A 19,285-nucleotide genomic window follows, 5' to 3' on the forward strand; every position below is an offset into this window, starting at 1 on the left:
GCATGTTTTTTATGTATGATACTAAATTATCAATGAAAGAAGTATATACATCAAGTTTTATGGCTCTCAATGATGTGGTCATCATTTGGTTATTTTTTATTCCTGTGCTGTAGGTTGCAAGGATTTATTGTGGAGACAGATGAGGGTAAATTTTCTCTTCAAAGGGCTGTGGCTAAAAGGCTCTCACTCTTAGTGTTTACAGTATTCTGGAAATAAGTGTAAACAAGGTGTTTCTAAAGCATCTCTGACAGTAGTCTGGACATTGGTATATTCCTAACACTGCAGCATTTTTTAAAGTAGGGATTACTGGATCAATTTATATCTTCTCTGAAATAAAAAGTGAAAATAGCTAAATCTTATTTATGTTGAGTCCGTTAAGTGTCAGAGACTATGCTAACGTGGCATGCATTATTTCATCTCATCAAAACAATACTCTGAGATGGATATTATTTTCATTCCCATTTAGTGGATGAAGCTTCTAGGCACAGAGCAGTAAAATAACTTCCTCAAAGTCACACAGCCAGTATATGGGCAAATCTATAAATTGAACCCAAGTATTCTGATTTCCCAGTACCCTGCTCTTCCTCCTTATCTAAGAATCTGAAATTAGTGTTCTTGTCCTGAACAATGATTATTTGTATCGGATGGACACTAAGGTCTGTGAGATTTACCAGGATTTCATTTGAACTCATGAGTGGGATGAAGCTTACTGACTTACCTAAACTTTTAATTTCAGATCTCTGTGCTAGTTATTTATTTATTGGCCTTACTTCCTAGACTTCCCCTGTTTTTGTTGTTTTTTTTTTTTATTTCATTTCTCATCCACCTTTCACTGGTGATATCTTGCTATATTTTATGCATTCCCTGCTATCTGCCTTACATCCCTTCTGTAATAAATAAATACATGTATAAATACATACCAAAGCAATCATCTCAGAAAGAGGATGGTGGCTGGTGATATATGAATTATAAACCTGCAGTGAGCAAGTAATTACTTCATTATATTTCCATCATTCCCTTTAATTAAAAATTCATTCTCTGTAGTTGAAGATGCCTACAAAACTGTCACCAATTTCTCACGAATTAAGGATTTAAAATCCTGAGTTTTGAGCAAAGACTTTTACCAATATAAATAAATAGATCCACCACTTAACAAAGCCAATGAGGCTGCCAGAATCAATATGAAAAAGGCAAATACCTCCAGAAAAATTTCTGGCCAATTCATCATATATGCTACATCTTAAAAATAAAATAATTCATAAGGCTCACTGAGACCACACAGTGAAGAGTTTAGCATTGTTAATTTGGTCTTCAGGTGTGGGATTCAAATAGCCTTCCACACCTCATCTTCTATCTCATAATGGATCTCTATTTCATATACCTAATATAATATAATTTCCTTCCCCTCCTCTTTAACCAAATAAATAAATTATGGATCTGGAATTTAGGTTCTAAAGGGCCTTATAGATAATGTAGTGTTATCCTCATATTTTACTAAAGAGAGGAATGAGTTATATGATAGTTAAATAATTGCCTAAGATCATGCTAGTTGGGGCACCTGGATGGCTCAGTAGGTTAAGTGGCTGCCTTCAGCTCAGGTCATGATCTCAGGACTCCAGGGAAGGAGTCTCATCTTGAGCTCTCTGCTCAGTGGATGGGGTAGTAGTGGATGGGGGAGGTAGTCTGCTTCTCTTTCTCCCTCTGCCCATCTCCATCACTCATATTCATGCTCTCTCTCACACAAATAAATAAATAAAATCTTAAAAAAATATTTAATAATGCTAGTAAGACTCACTACTAGGACTAGAATCTAGGCCCCAGAGCTTTAATTTTTTAAGATATTTCTAGTAAAATCATACTGCCTATTTCTGAGAGGGGAAAAAAAGTTTTGGCTTTTATGGCTATTGGGATATTTTACCAAGTATACAGGAACTCAAAACAGTTTAGCAAGGTTGTTAATCAATAATTCTACATTTTCAGAACAGTATTTTCTAAAAGAGAAAAGATCTTTCTAGAAAATGTCTTTTACCTGTTAGAAATTCCATCTAACATGAAAGAGTTGAGAATCAAAGTGCACTACAGAAAGTCACAGAAATACTCAGCAACTCAGCAATTTGCACTGCCAGTCACATCATGGCCATCCTATTCTTTTAAGGTTTGTAGCTCAGTGAAACAAGTTCAGTGTGACAGGAGGAAGAAAGTGAAGTGGCTGGTTTTATCCATATGAAAACAATTGTCTTATCCTATGAACTGAAGGTTTGTACCCTGCCACCAACTACATATGTTGAAACTCTAATCCCCACTCCAATGGTATATAAAGGTAGGGCCTTTGGATGGTAACTAGGTCATGAAAATGGATATTAGTGTTCACATAAGAGACATGAAAGAGATGTGGTGCCTAAGTGGAGCAATCATTTAAGTGTCCGACTCTTGGCTTTGGCTCACATTGTGACCTGGGTTGGTGAGATAGGGTAGAGTCTGCTTGGGATGCTCTCTCCCTCTGCCCCTCCCCTCTCCCTGTGCTCTTTCTCTCTAAAATAAATAAATAAATATTTTTTTTAAAAGAGAGACATGAGACAGATGATGTTTTTCTCTGCTCTGTCATGATACACCAAGAAAGTGGTCATCTACAGACCAAAGAGAGCCTTCACCAGACCCTGAATATGCTGACACTTTGATCTTGTACTTCTAGCCTCCAGCACTAGGAGATAAATGTTTATTGTTTAAACCAGTACATGGTATACTGATATAGTGACCTACACTAAAACATTTTTTAAAATTCATTTATTTAATTATGAAAGGGAATGCATTTAGGGTGGTTCTGTATGATCAGCATATCAAATTAATAATAATGTTGTTAGAAGATTTCCAGGAGGAAAGCCTATTGATATTTTTTTCTCCTGTGAATGAATAGGGCTAAGAAATTGAGATAAGGGTGAGTGCAGAAAAGATATAGGTAACTAGATAGGTGGAGTTTGTCTATTTGAGTGAAAAGTTAATTTTTAAATATATTTTCTCAATCAACAGAAAGGATATTAAGAATTAGATTTCCCAAACACTACTTTTTAAAGATCAAGGGAATATTTTTAAATTTACAATTTGATGGGGAGAGAATATCAAGTTATAACAAGAAGGATTTGTCAGGAGTAGCTGATGGCTGTGAGTCTTGAATAAAATAGAACACAGGCATTCAATACAACCTAATGCTTTTGCCTTTACTTGATTTCCCATATGTCCATGGTGATCTAAAACAAAACAAAACAAGACCGTATACAATGCCTTTGGGATTAAACAATTGATTTCCTGGCCCAGAGAGACCAGATGTTCTTATTCGTCATAATTTAAAACCTCTGAATCTCAGTAAACAATAAGCATGCAATGAGGATCTATAAATAAAAGGTTGGCTCTATGCAGAGCTTAATGAGAGAGAAAGCACACTAAGGAAAGTACAATTGCTACAATTATTTCAGTGCAACCTGCCTGTCCATGTTTTAGACAAGTACATGGACATCTCGAGCTCGCTGAGGGGTGACAAAGTGGATGGAGAGAAAATGGGAATGTCAGAGTCACCTATGATTTGTGTCTCTCAAATCTAAGTAGAAAGAGGAGTCCTCTATATTTAAATGTGAGAGTGAGAGGTGTTGGTTTGATTTATTTTACATAACTGATCCATATTGGATATGGAGGGTCCATTTGGTGTTTTACTTATAAGTAATCTTATATATTTCCTTAAATAATATGTCATTTCCCTGTGAAAAATAATTGCAACTTACCCTACTGTTCATTCCTCATTTCATTGTCACTCCATAAAATCAAAACCCTTAAAGGTGTAATTCTACTTTTGACCGAGTAACAGGAATTGGAGTTACCCTAACCCATAAAAACATGAAATAAAGTAGACAAGATGTATGAAACAAATATTACAGATGTTGGACATCAAAGAGCAGAGGATAGTGCCATCTGAGAAAGGGGAAACAAACAAAATGAGCCCTGTGGCTGCCACAGCTTACTGAATGGAGTGAGTTTCCCAGCCACAAAGCAGGAAAAGGAAGCCCAGAGGTCAGTTTCTGTGAGGCGGAAAGGTGGGGTTGAGAACTCAGGGAGGCCAATACAGCTAGAGCATACAATTGAGACTGTTAGAAACATAGAAGAAATAACAAAAACACAACTCAAACTCTAAGAGATGAAAAATAAAATCTGAGATAAAAATATACGCTGGATGGGTTTCATGGCATATTAGACACTGTAGAACAAAGGGTAATTAAATTGTAACAATGAAAGCATCTAAAATGGAAAATGGGAAAAGAGAGTAGAGAAAATGCAGAGTTGTGTTATGGAAAAGCTTTGACCACCCTTACATGTAGAAAGAGGAGTCCTCTGAAAAAAGAGACATGAGACATTATTGTACAATTGTCCAAGAAGAAAAAGGGAGAATTAAAAAAAAAACAAAAACTTGGAGTGTCGGGATCCTTGGGTGGCTCAGTGTTTTAGTGCCTGCCTTTGGCCCAGGGTGTGATCCTGGAGTTCCAGGATCGAGTCCCGTATCGGGCTCCCTGCATGGAGCCTGCTTCCCCCTCTGCCTCTCTCTCTGTGTCTCTCGTGAATAAATAAATAAATAAATAAATAAATAAATAAATAAATAAATAAATAAATAAATAAAATCTTAAAAAAAAAAAACTTGAAGTGTCAAATTTTTACAAACTTGATTAAAACTATAAACATATTCTTTTAAAAATGCTTTTAAAACATATGCTTTTAAAAAGTAAAGAAACAAAAACTACCAAAGGCATATGATAAATTTCTTAATGCCTATAATAAAAAGAAAATCTTAAAAGTAGTCAGAGAGAAAAGCCAAATTATATTCAGGGAAACACAGATAAGAATGAGTTTATTTGCAGTAACTAAAACAGTATGGTACTGGCCTACAGATATATAGACCAGCAGAACAGAATAGAAAGCCCAGAAACAAACCCACACATACACAATGGGAAAAGGACAATCTTTTCAACAAATGGTGTCAGGAAAACTAAAGAGACACCTGCAAAATAATGAAACTGGACCTTTATTTTACACCATACACACACACACACAAAAATCAACTCAAAATGGATTAATGACTTAAGCATAAGACCTGAAACCATAAAACTTAGTTGAAAATATAAGGCGAATAGCTTTATGACATTGCTCTACACAGTCATTTCTGGAATATGACACCAAAAGCACAGGCAACAAAAATAAAAATAGACAAAAGTTGGATGGTACTAAACTAAAACCTTCCGCATAGCAAAGCAAAGAATCTATAGGGTGGAAAGGCAACCTATGGAACAGGAGAAACTGAAGGATGTTGATGTATTCTCTGACACTTATCCTTAGGCTTGGTACAGGGTACCTCCTTTGGGCCCTTCCTGGTTGGGATGTAATTAGAGAATGGCTGAGCAAGTAGATAATACATTCGATGTTCCTTTTCCCCAGAACCTCCAGATTCCTTCTTCTGTGGCCTACCAAGGAAATTCCAGCATTTCAACTACACAGACTGTAGGTTACACGTAAGTCCAGGCTTCATTATTATTCAGACTAGAAGATGTCACCAACACTCCCAAGTGCTCTGGACAACACATGAGATCCCCTCACCTAAAACTGCAGAAGGAACAATGGAGTGAAAAATCTCTGTATGGGTGCCCATCGCTTGTGATTAGGTGGCTCCCAATGACATGAGGCAGCCCCTGTGATTACACTTCTAATGTTGTGTTACTGCTTATATGAGGATCATGCTCAAGCATCATTTCATGTGTGTAAGACAAAAGAATTTTTACATCTTTGGCAATAATTATTTGTGGCTTCTCCTCTTTGTCCTAACAAAAACTATCAAATCCCTTAGTAAAGTTATATGCTTGTGAGAACATCCATTCTTTATTATTTTCACAGAACTTTTCACTAAATCTAGACTTCTCAGTAAACTCCATGCTTTTCTGCTCTACATCCATTCTTATGGGAAGGTCTATATGACCATACTAATGAATTGTATGCATTCACTTCCCTCAGTGCATTTCTTGGTCTTATATTTTTTTTCTTCTAATATATGTGTGAGAGAGTTAGGCCTTTGAAAGTCTTTTATTTTCTAAGTTGACTTGCTTAGGAGACAGTTTCACTTAATAATGAAGGGAAAAGGGGGATCCCTGGGTGGCGCAGCAGTTTGGCGCCTGCCTTTGGCCCAGGGCGCGATCCTGGAGACCCGGGATCGAATCCCACATCGGGCTCCCAGTGCTTGGAGCCTGCTTCTCCCTCTGCCTATGTCTCTGCCTCTCTCTCTCTCTCTCTCTCTCTCTCTTTGACTATCATAAATAATAAATAAAAAAGAAAAAAAATAAAAAAAAATAATGAAGGGAAAAGGAAAGCAAGCATGCAAACATTTTTAAACACCACTCAAAGAGGATATGGTTCTATAAGAAAAGAAGCTACAGTAGACTGTGGTATATTCTACACTCTTTTAGCAAGACTAAAAAATAACTTAAGTGTTTTTTTCTAGTTTGGTTTGTGGATTTGTTATAGTTTTTTTTTTTTTTTTTAATTCTGGTAGTGAAATTATTTTCTAAGTCCTCATTTTGAAGGTCCAGAGAATAAGGAATACTTGTATTTAGCAGGCTTTGGGACAGAAATCATTGAATTCTACCCTTAGAATTATTACATAATGATTTATAGTCCTGTTTGATATGCTAGACTCCTTATTCAAGGGAACTCATCCTATTCACTTTTATTCTATTCTCTCTCCCTGCCCCACAATGAAAATTATTGTAGACATGTGTCTGAACATCACATTAATTCAACCACAACTGAAGAATGAAAGTAAGTTTAACTTCTCAGAGTGAATACAGTAAAAGTAATTTTAAAATAACTTTTCTTCCACATGTGTATTTAACTCCTTTGTTGTCCATAAATATTGGGCTGAGAAAAATTAGGAATTCACACCTTTAGTCAAAGTTACCAAAGTTTCTGAAGTGTCTTGCTAGGGCCTGTGGGACCTAGATGGTCAACTGGCCAGAGCTGAGAGAAGATTCTGAGACAGGAGCAGACATGTTGGAAATCAAGAAGATTGGAGATGAGTACTCTACATTCACCACTGTGGGCAAAGCCCCCAAGGCCTATGCCATGCTCCTCCACAGAACCAGCAAAGAGAGTCTCTGAGAAGTGGAATACAACCTCCAGGATGCTACTATGCAAGTGTGCTGCAAAGTCCACCTGGGCCCCTGCTTGTTCCGGGGGGTAGAGCCTCTGAAATGGCCATGGCCCATGCTTTGATACAAAAATCCAAGGCTATGACTGGTATGGAACAGTGGCCAGACAGAGCTGTTGCCCAAGCCTCAAAAGATCATACCTCGTATCCTTATCTAGAACTGTGGGTCCAGCGTCATTTGTTTACTTACCTGCCTTCAGGCCAAGCACACCCAGGAGAAATGTGGGACTTGGGGCGTAAATGGTGAGACAGGTACCCTGCTGGACACAGAAGCACTGGGCATCTGGGAGCCACTGGCTGTGAAGCTGAAAACATCCAAGACAGCAAGGGAGATAGCAGTTCTGTTACTGAGAACTGATGACATCATCTTAGGCCACAGAAAGGAGGGTGATGACCAGTGGGGCACCTGAGTGGCTCAGCTGGTTAAGCATCTGCCTTCAGCTCAGGTCATGATCTCAGTCAGGGTCCTGGGATCTCATCCTGCATTGGGATCCCTGCTCAGCGGGGAGCCTGCTTCTTCCCATGACCCACTTCCCCCTCCCTCTCCTCGTGTGCTCTCTCTCTCTCTCTCTCTCTCTCAAATAAATAAATAAAATCTTAATTTTTTTTTTAAAGGAGAGTGATGATGACCAGAGCCCACAAATCAGGGCTCTCGATGCTGGCCAGGAGTGAGTGGCGGACAACGCAACCTCAACACAGAGCCAGCAGAGGGTCCCTCTTCCTTGAGCCAGATTGCCAGGGACACTGTGGGTATCTCAGTTTGGAAGCAAACAGATTGAAAGGCAGCCCTGGTCCCTTTCTGTCCCAGCAGTGTCTGCAAAAGGCACAGACATGCATTTCTTCTCTATTATAAGCTTTCTGTTTATCAGGAAAGATATGGGGAAGTAGAATGCTTGAGTGTACACAGTTCAAATTTTAAGAGACTGTGCCTAAATGATAGTCAAAATCTTATCTCTGCATGGAAAGTTCACAAAAGTACCTATTGCTCAATCACTTTATATTATCAGATCTTTGAGCTTCTGATAACCCGATATAGAAAGTAGGCATCTGAGAGTTATTTTGATTCAGTTTTCAAGTTTTAAACAGGGTTAAGCATCTCTTCATATGTTTAAAGGCCATTTGCATTTCCTCTTCAGAGAATGACTTGTTATGTATCCATTTTTCTATTGAGTTTTTAAATCTTTTATTTATTTTTAGGATCTCTTTATGAACTCTGAATATTAACCTTTATCTTTAATAAGCAACTGTTTTTGTCCAAAATATTTTATCCAAAAAACCCCCAAAAAACAAAAAACAAATGTTTTATCCAAATAGTCTTCATTTTTTGTCATAAAGAATACAATTGGTCAATTTTTCAGTGTGTTTATTACCTTTGTTTTTGGTTTAATTTATGCATGCTTTCCATAACCCATATATGTATATTATATATATTATATTTATATATTTATATAATATGTATAGAAATATATATTATATGTTTTATACTTATGTAATATATTATATTAATAGAGACACAATTGTATTTCTGGAATAATTCCCACGCATTTGGAGAATAAATGCAAATAGATTCACACTTCCCCAACCACACATAAAAAAATAAATTTCATCTAGACTTAAAACCTGCAGGCAATATATATGTTTAAATGAGACTGTACCTAATAGGTGTCTGTCACATACAGCCAGCACGGTGTTAACATGGCTTAGATTCACAGCAATACCTCACTTGAAATCCTAGGAAATCTACACTGCAATCTCTAATATAATCACATGAGATTCTGTTTACATGCAAATCTAATAATCACATTATACAGATACTTGAGGCCTAATGTATTTTAGCCTTACTGAAAAAAGATGGCTACAAGTACATATGGCCATAAATCTGTGAATATAAGCTAGCTTTCACAGAGGAGAGGTTACATATTCCACTGAGAAAAATGAATTTTGTAATAAAACCATTTTGTTAGAAATTTCTAGAGTCAGGAAATAGAATAGTAATTGAATTTTTTTTTCAAGTGAAAGAGAAAGAGCTGGCTTCCCGCCATGTTAGATGACTGTAAGTTTTGTACAGTGCAATTTATTTAATTATTGGTACCAGCTTCCCAGAATGTGGTCAATAGAGAATGGATGTGTTGCTGGAACATAGAAACTAGAACAGGTTAAAAATGTTTTGACAGGTTTTTTTCAATGGCTTCATATCCTGCAAAAGGCATTAATTTTCAAGAGAGTGATTTTGGTTTGCCTTTTATGTACCATTATATCTAATTTGTTTTATGCTCCAGCAGTGAAAATTATTTTCCTCCCTCCAATTTACATGGCAAACACAAATGAATATTCAAGTTGAAAAAAAAAACTGATTGGTTTAATTTGACCATTCTCTGCTTCACCATAAAAGTGCACACTTTATCCTGAACTAAGTGGGTAGAAATAATAACTGGTCTTGGGACGCCTGGGTGGCTCAGTGGCTGAGTGTCTACCTTCGGCTAAGGGTGAGATCCCAGGGTTCTGGGATCGAGTCCTGCATGGGCTCCCTGCATGGAGCCTGCTTCTCACTCTGCCTGTGTCTCTGCCTCTCTCTCTCTCTCTCTCTCTGTGTGTGTCTCTCATGAATAAATAAATAAAATCTTTAAAAATAATAATAATAACTAGTCTTTAAATCATTGCAATTCACACGGCTCTTAAAAAAAAAAAAAGGATTCTTGAAAATAAGTAACCATTCTCATTTCAGGAAGGTAAAGAGGTCAATGTAGCTAGGAGAAACCACAGCAATGGTTGTATTTAAAAACTGATGGCGGGGATCCCTGGGTGGCGCAGCGGTTTGGCGCCTGCCTTTGCCCAGGGCGCGATCCTGGAGACCCGGGATCGAATCCCACATCGGGCTCCCGGTGCATGGAGCCTGCTTCTCCCTCTGCCTGTGTCTCTGCGCCTCTCTCTCTCTCTCTCTCTGTGACTATCATAAATAAATAAAAAAATTTAAAAAAAAATAAAAAAATAAATAAATAAAAAATAAAAATAAAAAAATAAAAACTGATGGCTTGACATGCCCTGGCCCTGTCATGAGGAAGAGGTAGGAAACCTTCATGGTTAGGAAAGGTTCTTCGGGTGTGTCTAGCAGAACTAGGTCTGAAAAACTCTTGTTCAGAAATTAAAACACTTATGTGTGTTTATTCATTTTTTTGGAAATAAGCAAGGTCAGTCTTATTGTGTGAGAGCTGAAGGAACTTGGGGAGTCCGAGGTGTGAAGAGTTTTTTAAATTTATGCAAGAAGTTTCCTTTCTTACCTAATGAGTGCATGAAACTTTGGTGAAAACCTAAGGTTAATACCTTCCTTACCGAGATCAATTCTAAATGTTCAGAAACCAATTTTTATACCTTTATTTTTTTAAAGATTTTATTCATTTATTCATGAGAGACAGAGGGAGAGAGAGAGAGAGGCAGAGACATAGGCAGAGGGAAAAGCAAGCTCCCCGCAAGGAGCCCGAGGTGGGACTCGATCCCAGGACCCAAGGATCACGCCCTGGGCCAGAGGCAGATGCTCAACCGCTGAACCACCCAGCCCGTTCCAATTTTCATACCTTTAACAGTCTAAGGAACTCATGGTCTTCTTTTGCGGGTGCAATAAAGAACCTAGGCCTAGATGAGAGAATCAATAACCTGAAAACCAAGAGCAAAGACACATCACTCTGAAACCATAGGGCTCATTCTAGGAGGCATGAGAGGTATGTATGATGTAATATGATGGACTCAACATGATGATATCTACTTTAATAAATGGAAATTTCTGGGAGAAGGACAATGAGCTCTATGAATGAAAAATACAAAATATATATTCTGAAATTGAATCCATCCCTAGGTTGCAGTGGAGAACAGACTTGTTAGAGCCAAGATACCAAAATCCTACCTTTGATATTATTTTGTTTCTCAAATGACCCAGTTCATCATCTTTCATTCAGATTCTTTTGTGTATATCTGTGAAAGTGGCTTTCAAATAGGATTCCCAGACCAGTAATGGGCCTAGGTGAAGTTTCCACTACTTTTTTAAAAATTTTATTTATTTATTCATGAAAGATGCACAGAGAGAGAGAGAGAGAGGCAGAGACATAGACAGAAGGGGAAGCAGACTCCATGCAGTGAGCCTGATGTAGGACTCAATTCCAGAACCCTGAGATCAAGACCTGAGTCAAAGGCAGACAGACACTCAACCACTGAGCCACCCAGGCATCCCAAACTTCTACTATTTCTTGGGAAGAAAAAGTAAGATGAATTTTCAAAAAGTTACAATTATTCTGGGGTGCTTGGGTGACTCAGTCATTTGAGCATCTGACTCTTGATTTCGGCTCAGGTTATGATCTTAAGATCATGAGACTGATGGGATGCCTGAGTAGCTCAGTGGTTTAGAATGTGGTCAATAGAGAATGGATGTCACCTTCAGCCCAGGGCATGATCCTGGAGCCCCAGGATCGAGTCCCACATCAGGATCCCTGCATGGAGCCTGCTTCTCCCTCTGCCTGTGTCTCTGCCTCTCTCTCTGTGTGTGTCTCTCATAAATAAAATCTTTAAAAAATATCATGAGATTGAGCCCCTTGCCAGGCTCTGCACTCAGTGTGGAGTCTGCCTGAGATTCTCTCTTTTCCTCTCCCTCTGTTCCTCCCATGCTGGTGTGCACACATGCTCTCTCTCTCCCTCTCTCTCTCTCTTTTAAAAAAGTTACAATTATTCTTATATAAAAAAGTGCTCTTACTCAGAGATATATTTATGAATTAATGGTGATACACGTAATGGTAGTATATAAGCCCCTAGTTCTTATTCAGGAAAGATAACAGAAAATTAAGATTTTTTTTCCCTTTGACACATAAATATCTGGGAAACATTAGTCTATAGTGAGTAAAGATTAGACAAGTAACTCTGGGATGCTGAAGCAGGATTGGTAGAAGTTGCTAAGAAAAAAGGTTGCTATTTTTTTGCTTTTTGTAGTTGAGGAAACATCCATCTGTTGTATCAATTCAGGTGAGAAAAGTCCTTTAGACAAAAAGAAAATATTAATAAATGGAGTTCTAATCTGTACAGAAGAATGAAGGGCACTGGAAGTGTTAGTCAATTGGTTAAATATAAAGTTGTTTGTTTCTGGGCAATAAAACAGATTACTCAATTACTGTAAAAAAATCAGATCAAAAGATATTCTTAACAGGGGCACCTGGGTGGCTCAGCTGGTTAAGCATCCAACTCTTGACCTCAGTTCAGGTCTTGATCTCAGGATTGTGAGTTCAAGCCCATGTCGGGCTCCATACTGCACATGGAGCCTACTTAGAAATCAAAAAAACATTTGCAAATATCTTTTCCCATTCTGTAGGTTGTCTTTTAGTTTTGTTGACTGTTTCTTTTGCTGCCTAGAAGCTTTTTATCTTGATTAAGTCCCAATAGTTCACTTTTGCTTTTGTTTCCCTTCCCTTCTTAGATGTAACTTGCAAAAAGTTGCTGTGGTCAAGTTCAAAAAGGGTGTTGCCTGTGGTCTCCTCTAGGGTTTTGATTGATTCTTGTCTCACATTTAGATCTTTCATCCATTTTGAGTTTCTCTTTGTGTATGGTGTAAGAGAACGGTCTAGGGATCCCTGGGTGGCGCAGTGGTTTGGCGCCTGCCTTTGGCCCAGGGCACGATCCTGGAGACCCGGAATCGAATCCCACGTCGGGCTCCCGGTGCATGGAGCCTGCTTCTCCCTCTGCCTATGTCTCTGCCTCTCTCTCTCTCTCTCTCTCTCTCTCTCTGTGACTATCATAAATAAATAAATAAATAAATAAATAAATAAATAAATAAATAAATAAAAATGGTCTAGTTTCATTCTTCTGCACATGGCTGTCCAATTTTCCCAGCACCATTTATTGAAGAGACTGTCCTTTTTCCAGTGGATAGTCTTTTCCACTTTGTCGAATATTAGTTGACCATAGTGTTGAGGGCCCCTTTCTGGGTTCTCTATTCTGTTCCATTGATCTATGTGTCTGTTTTTGTGCCAGTACCACACGGTCTTGATGATTGCAGCTTTGTAGTACAAAATCTGGCATTGTGATGCCCCGGCTCTGTTTTTTTTTTTTTTTTTTTTTTTTTTTTTTCAATATTCCCCTGGCTATTCAGAGTCTTTTCTGATTCCACACAAATCTTAAGATGATTTGTTCCAACTCTCTGAAGAAAGTCCATGGTATTTTGACAGGGATTGCATTGAACATGTAAATTACCCTGGGTAGCGTAGACATTTTCACAATATTAATTTTTCCAACCCATGAGCATGGAATATTTTCCGTCCCTTTGTGTCTTCCTCAATTTCTTTCAGAAGTGTTCTATAGTTTTTAAGGTATAGATCCTTTACCTCTTTGGTTAGGTTTATTCCTAGGTCTCTTATGCTTTTGGATGCAATTGTAAATGGGACTGACTCCTTAATTTCTCTTTCTTCAGTCTCATTGTTAGTGTATAGAAATGCCACTGATTTCTGGGCATTGATTTTGTATCCTGTCACATTGCCAAATTGCTGTATGGTGTTATACTATATGTTGGCAAATCAAACTCCAATAAAAAATAAAAATAAATAAACAACAAGAAAAACAAAAACAAAAATGAAACCTCTTAATAGAATGAGTTGACAAGCCAGAGCAAATTACTGACAGGGCCTGGAATGAAGCGACACTGTGTAACTCTCAAGGAAATTTTCTTTCCACAACCTAGATTAATTCTGGAGAACTATAAGCCCTTAAATGTTTTCCCAAAACTCTAGAACTACCTTGTATGTCAGAAACTACCTGGTCAATAGTAATGTCTGTGTTAGACTGTTCCCTTAATGGATCTTCACATATTTCTTTCTCTCTCTCTCTTTTTTTAAGATTTTATTCATTTTGAGAGAGAGACTAGAGAGTGAGTGCGAGCAGTGGGGAGGGGCAGAGGGAGAAAGAATCTCAGGAAGACTCCACACTAAGGGCAGAGCCTGACATGGGTCTCAATCTTATGACCCTGAGATCATGACCTGAGCCAAAATCAAGAGTTGGACACAACCAACTAAGCCACCCAAGTGCCCCAAGTTTCACATATTCCTAAATAAATTTGTATTTTTTATGAAAATACAGCATGATTAAGTCCAGCAATTTTGTGCTCTGTACTAGGTTCCATTCTAGTCTTTCCTATATGCACCATTTAGATATTTTTTAAACAGAAATGTTTATGTTGAGGATACATATTCCATTGTACTAAATATTCTTTCCTTCTTTGGTTTCCATTGAGCATGGCCAAATGCTCAAACAGTTCAATTTATTTACCAATGAGGAAACTATTTTATAAATGCTGAGAAACTTGACATTGGTTCCTCAACTAGTATGCGATGTAGATGTTTTAACTCAGAATTTCTGATTAGTTTAATAAAATATTTGTTGTGGGATGAAGTACATGCAGTGAATATTAGGTCATTTCCTTTCTTCCCCCCTCAGCTCCTCCATAAAATCTTCCTGATTTAAGAAAATGCTAAATATAACATATATCATATCTCATGATTCATAAAGTATCTTTATACATTAGATAAAGAAGAGAAGACATAGATAAAAATGCAATAGTAAGTAGACTGGTGTAAATAAATAGTAGTGTGAAGAAAAAGCTGTGAGGTAGAAATTGCCTCTATTTTCATTCATGGAACTGCTTAAAGCAGTTTAGTGCATGTCCATACTGGAACAGCCAAAGAGAGATGCTCCGAAATTTCTCAGCTCATTTTCCCGAGCCCCGGAGGGATATGAGTACCTCCTCTTGGGTCACTTCCTAAAAGGAGGACACTAATGTGAAACCAAAGGTTTCCTGCCACAGAACTGCAGAGGCCTCACCAATGGTAAGCTACAAAATACTTAGTTGTATGCCAAAGCTAACGTAGCTCCCTCCTGGTACTCAGAAAGCACAGTGATCAAGGTTTGCTCACACTCACCACCCCAGCTATGCCCCTCTTGTCTCAGCTTTTGCTGGGGTAACCCTGTGTGACCTCTGCCTCTCACCCTGCCCTCCATCTCCCATACACTAAACACCAGGGCTGCCGCTCAGATACAACCTGCCTTGTTCTCCCAGATAATCCCTTCTCGTCAGATGTCATGGCCTAATTCACTCTGATAAGAGCAGCCTAGGGACACTTTCTCAACACTGCACGGGAAAGTACCTATTTTCCTTTTCCAGTAAATCCTCTGAATGAGGTAATCCTCTCTGCATTTCCAGTCATCCTCATTTTTAAAAGTAGGCCTGGTTTTTTCCTTTGTATGAAACCGTAAACTTCACATTGTCACATCGTACCTTCAGCCCTGTATTGTCTGCTGATCAAAAGACTTCTTCTCTAGCACCTGAATTGTTTCTCAAGGATGTAAGGGGAGTCCATTAAAACTACACTTAACCTTTTTCAGCCCATTCTAGTGGAAGCTATAAGAAATCAAACCCTTTATGAACGACTTCTCTTCTTCGGAATATAATAAGATTTGTATGAGATCTAGCAAGAAAATCAGCATATATGAATGTTTTATGTATTTGAAAAATAGAAATGTCAGAGCAGACCCGTTGCCTGAGGAAGAATGCAATGAAGCAGGAGGGAGGGTTGTCTTACTTTGGGTGCTAACAGGGTGTTGTTCAAATGCTGATTAGGAAAGAAACAAAAAGAATGACTTTCCTGGTGACTCTGAGAGGCCTTGACACAAGAAATAGGGCAAGAATTCTAAGCTGTATTATGAAGTCTAAAATTTCATGTGCTGCTTTGACATCTTTAGCTTCACAGGGCTCAGAAGACCTAACATGTGGTCCCCTGCTGTGGCCAGATAATACTCCGTATCTCATGTGTAAGTCTCTCTACAGGGCTAATTCCCTTTCTCAGCTGGACAGTTGCCCTCCACCTGGTCATCAACCTCATGGGCTTAGCTTCCCTGACAGCCCACAGAATTATCTGAATAAGCCAATCACACCCTCCTGTATAAACAAGGGAGACCACTTCACCTCGTTGTTACTACAAAGCCCGCCTCGTATAGTCCCTACTGGTTCACTCTACTCTGGAGTGCATCCTCCATGTGTTGCTGCATAGCATAGAGTGTCCTCCACTCGTAGAATGTGAGCATTGTGACCAGTGTTGAGGGTCATATGTTTGGCCATCTTATATGCTATTTAGACCATGTATCCCTCCTTAACCAGCATGGCAAATAGGAGGTGATCAGAACACAAACCTATGCTCTAAAGTCAGAAACATACATTTATAAGAGCAAATCTTTTCCAAATAACTTTTTAGTTGAAACATTTATCCATTGTAGTCACTGGGAGAGTAGCTAGGTCAAAATGTATATGTGAACATCAAGAAAAAACGTACAGGCATCAATAAAATCACAGCACTTTGCAGGAACACATTAAACATGTCAGAACAGTTATTTATCAGGATGCCAGGGGAAGGACAGGTGGGTACAGAGATATTCAGGAATAAACAAATCATTGAATCTACCAGAGAGGGGCCTTCATAGACCCTACACCATAAAATGCCATGTATTGAGGACAGGATAGAAAAACCCTCCATATTCCAGGAACTCCTTATCCAAAAAAGGCAGTAATTCATGTACATGGTGAGTGTGTGTGCAGATTTTTTTAAAAATGGCTGTATGTCTTCTGTCTTGGTAACCTATTTATTTTTATGTATTAATCTTAAGACCAGTTACTTTATTAGCCTATTTCATGTTTTCTAATGGTGTTCAATGTCATTTGCAGGCTAGGTATTTCCAGGAATACATCTCTGATCATCTGCAAATAAAGATAATAATCTTGTTCCCTCCTTTTTCATATGTGTTCCTCATATTTCTTTCTCTTCTCTAATTGAAATGGCTAGTACAGGCATGCCCCTCATGTCTCACTGACCAGCACTGGGTAGGTGTCAGGCTTATCCCTAAACTCATCACTGTCATACAGAATGGGGTGACCCTCGATGGTTTAGATAATCAGGATTTCCTCCAGTCATGGGATGGGGTGCAGACTCTGAAAAGAAATCTAGGCTATGGGGCTGGTGATCAAAAGTGCTTGCTAGGGCGGAAGAGTAGGGTTTCCAAATCACCTGTCTCCACCAAACCACCTAGAAAACCTTCAAATTATCCTGAAAATCTATGAATTCGGCCTGAGATTTAAAGAGAGACCAGCTGGAATGCTACAGTGAGAAGAGTTCGCGCTTCTATCAAGGTAGGAGGACGGGGAAAAAGAAATAAAGAAACAAAGGCCTCCAAGGGGGAGGGGCCCCGCGAGGAGCCGGGCTGAGGCCGGGGCGAGTGTCCCCAGGACAGGAGAGCCCCGTCCCGGAGGAGCAGGAGCTGCACCGACCTTCCCGGGCGGAAAGGGGCTCGCAGGGAGTTGGAGCAGGACCCAGGAGGGCGGGGATGCCCTCGGGCTCCCCGGGACAGTAACAGCAACTGCGCACCCAGGAGAGTGCGCCGAGCTCCCTAAGGGCTGCAGCGCGCACGGCGGGACCCGGCGGGACACGGAGCAGCTGGAGGGGCTCGGGCGGCGGCTCCGCGGAGGGGGCTGCGCGGCCCCGGGAGCAGCTCGGAGGGGCTCGGGCAGAGGAAGAGGCTCCGTGCGGAGGGGCCTGCGCGGTTCCAGGAGCAGCTCGGAGGGGCTCGGGCGGCGGCTCCACGGAGGGGGCTGCGCGGCCCGGGAGCGCGAATCCACCAGCGCAGGCTCCGGAGCACAGGGCGCCGGGACACAGCCCAGGATCCCGCCTCCCCCGGGACAGGCAGAGGCCGGGAGGGCCCAGGACAGCAAGGACGCTCCTGCCCCAGCTGAGCAGATCAGCGGCCCCGCCCCGGAGCCTCCAGGCCCTGCAGACGGAGTTCCTGCCGGAGCTGAATCCAGGTTTCCAGAGCTGCCCCGCCACTGGGGCTGTTCCTCCTGTGGCCTCACGGGGTAAACAACCCCCACTGAGCCCTGCACCAGGCAGGGGCACAGCAGCTCCCCCAACTGCTAACACCTGAAAATCAGCACAACAGGCCCCTCCCCCAGAACACCAGCTAGACTGACAACTTCCAGGAGAAGCCAAGGGACTTAAAGTACACAGAATCAGAAGATACTCCCCGGTGGTTCTTTTTTTGTTTGTTTGTTTTTGTTTTTGTTTTTGTTTTGTTTTGCTTTTTGATTTGTTTCCTTCCCCCACCCCCTTTTTTTCTCCTTTCTTTTTCTTTCTCTTTTTCTTTTTTTTTTTTTTTTCATTTTTTTTCTTTTTCTTCCCTTTTTTTTTCTTTTTTTTTCTCTTTCTCTTTTCTTTCCTTCTTTCTCTCCTCTCTTTTTCTCTTTTTCCCAATACAACTTGCTTTTGGCCACTCTGCACTGAGCAAAATGACTAGAAGGAAAACCTCACCTCAAAAGAAAGAATCAGAAACAGTCCTCTCTCCCACAGAGTTACAAAATCTGGATTACAATTCAATGTCAGAAAGCCAATTCAGAAGCACTATTATACAGCTACTGGTGGCTCTAGAAAAAAGTATAAAGGACTCAAGAGACTTCATGACTGCAGAATTTAGAGCTAATCAGGCAGAAATTAAAAATCAATTGAATGAGATGCAATCCAAACTAGAAGTCCTAACGACGAGGGTTAACGAGGTGGAAGAACGAGTGAGTGACCTAGAAGACAAGTTGATAGCAAAGAGGGAAACTGAGGAAAAAAGAGACAAACAATTAAAAGACCATGAAGATAGATTAAGGGAAATAAACGACAGCCTGAGGAAGAAAAACCTACGTTTAATTGGGGTTCCTGAGGGCGCCGAAAGGGACAGAGGGCCAGAATATGTATTTGAACAAATTCTAGCTGAAAACTTTCCTAATCTGGGAAGGGAAACAGGCATTCAGATCCAGGAAATAGAGAGATCCCCCCCTAAAATCAATAAAAACCGTTCAACACCTCGACATTTAATTGTGAAGCTTGCAAATTCCAAAGATAAGGAGAAGATCCTTAAAGCAGCAAGAGACAAGAAATCCCTGACTTTTATGGGGAGGAGTATTAGGGTAACAGCAGACCTCTCCACAGAGACCTGGCAGGCCAG

This window comes from Canis lupus, chromosome 11 (assembly GCF_011100685.1).
Source record: "Canis lupus familiaris isolate Mischka breed German Shepherd chromosome 11, alternate assembly UU_Cfam_GSD_1.0, whole genome shotgun sequence".
Taxonomy (NCBI): domain Eukaryota; kingdom Metazoa; phylum Chordata; class Mammalia; order Carnivora; family Canidae; genus Canis; species Canis lupus.